This window comes from Tachysurus fulvidraco, chromosome 7 (genome assembly GCF_022655615.1).
Source record: "Tachysurus fulvidraco isolate hzauxx_2018 chromosome 7, HZAU_PFXX_2.0, whole genome shotgun sequence".
Taxonomy (NCBI): Eukaryota; Metazoa; Chordata; class Actinopteri; order Siluriformes; family Bagridae; genus Tachysurus; species Tachysurus fulvidraco.
The window spans coordinates 13270975-13273474 of NC_062524.1; the positions used below are offsets into that span (position 1 = coordinate 13270975).

General features: G+C 40.0%; 1 protein-coding gene across 3 annotated transcripts in view; it reads right to left on the minus strand.

Moving 5' to 3' along the window:
* The window catches only part of tbc1d5 (TBC1 domain family, member 5), a 26552-nt gene that overhangs the window by 23372 nt on the left and 680 nt on the right, over positions 1–2500 (minus strand). The gene's annotated exons all lie outside the window — the stretch shown is intronic.

Sequence of the window (2500 nt, forward strand, 5' to 3'; positions counted from 1 at the left end):
TTAAACATGACATCACCCCAGAGGGCAGAGTAACACACAGCTAAAAGATGGACCATGTTTATAATTAACACTGGATCAGACACACCGCTATACCTCGACACACTGTTACAGTCAACACACTGTTACACACCGCTACAGCTCGACGCACCGCTACACACTGTTACACCTCGACGCACCGCTACACACTATTACACCGGGACACGTTACACACTGTTACACCACGACACAATGTTACACACTGTTACACCTCGACACACTGTGACATACTGCTACAGCTCGACACACTGCGACATACTGCTACAGCTCGACACACTGCGACATACTGCTACAGCTCGACACACCGCTACAGCTTGCACCCTGCTACACCCTGCTACACACCACTACACCTCGACACAACGTTACAGACTGTTACACACTGTTACACCTCGACACACTGTTACATTGTTATACACCTCTACTCCTCGACACACTGCTACATCTCAACACAATGTTACACACTGTTACAGCTCAACACACTGTTACACACTGCTACACCTCAATACAACGTTACTCACTGTTACAGCTCAACACACTGTTACACACTGCTATACCTCGACACACCGCCAATGTGATGACGACCTGAGCACAAAGATGACAAGTATAAAGTGTTTGTTGAAGATAAATGATGATGATGATGATGATAACCCTAATGCCTCTGTATGAATGTGAGGCTCTTCAGCAGGTGCCTTCACTCCTGTCCTGGGATAAAAGGGTATAAATGATTCATGTTGAGACAGACAGTAGAGTGCAGCACTGTGGAGTCTGGGGCGTGCCATCATGTTTAATAAAGAGATCACTGCAGGAATATTCTTTTAATAATAATAATAATAATAATAATAATAATAATAATAATAATAATAATAATAATAATAATAAAATAAAGGATTTAGTTACAATATTCATATAAACTTTGGTGAGAAAGTGGGTCTTGGCCTTCGGTTGTTTATTATAGTTTAAATATATAACTACATTTTCCTGCTGTGTTGCTCTTTACAAAGCAGGAGACTATATTGGCAGAATCTCAAGTAACATGTGACACTATCTTAATAAGGATGTCGTTTACATTCACACCCATGTACAACAGAGGTCATAAACACACACACACATTACACACACACACACAGATTACACACACACATTACACACACACACACACACACACACATTACACACACATTACACTACACACTACACACACACACACACATTACACTACACACTACACACACCACACACAGAGAGCAAAGTCTCTTGGTTGCTTTACACTACCATTTCCCAGCTAATTGTATTCAAGTTAATAAACTAGTGCAGTGACCTGAAAGAGAGCACAGAATTCAAAACCGTGTGTAAGCTGCACAGAGCTGCCTTAGACTTTCACAACACAACAAGCAAAATGGGAAATAAACAAAAAAAAAAGCCCCATGCTGTATTGAGTCACACCAGCAGAGCTGCCAGAGTTTTTATCAGGTCTCTATCCTGTTTTCAGGACAGACATCCCAGACATTGAGTCAACATTAAAAGATCTCTTTGGGCTTGATTTAGATTATTAAATGATGTACTTTTGTGCCCACACGACTGTATTACTGACTGTGTTTCATGACAAACTGAACCAGGTGGAACAGGCCGTGTGTTTCAGTTCTCATAAAGAGTCTTAAGAGTAAACGTTTCTCTGATCTAACATCAGAAGTAGGAACTGAGAAAGACGAGCAGGAAAACAACCTTTTTGTATAACCAAAGAGCTAGGATGATAGACTTTAGTAATATTCATATCAAACATAAAGCTGAACACACCACCACATGAGAGCTGAGTCCACACTAAATACATGGAGTTAAATAAACTCACGTATCTTACCTTCATCAGCTGGTCAGAGACCAGTACTAATCAGATGACCCTGAGGAATTATACCAACTTCCAGCAGAACGAAGATTACAGTATGATATTTGGGTGCTAATAAATTTCTCATGGCTCAAACTCAGACCTCAAACATGTCACATAATCTTCACGGTTCTGGTAATGTATTTCAGCAGCAACAGAGACCTCGTGGCAGATGAGAAGAATAAAGATCTCCTGTAGGATAAAGATCTCCTGTAGGATAAAGATCTCCTGTAGGCACAAATAAACACCACCGCCACATCTGCCATGCTTTGGGCTTAACAATGACTAGTTTCTTGTGTCAGTATACAAATAAATACAGAAGCATTTAACACAAACTGACAGGATTTTCCCTTGACAATATAACAGTATAATCATCTCGCTGCTAAAGGTGTTGACATTTCAGATCATCTGTGTGTTTAGTGGAGAAAAAAATGTTTGTTTCTGATAAACGACTCCCACATAACAGACTAGAGCTCTGAAACTACAGATTATAGTGAATCATGGACCACATTATCTATATATTGTCTTTATCTGTTTATGTAAAGCATGGCTTTAAATAAAGGTCAAGAAAAGGGACTGACAACT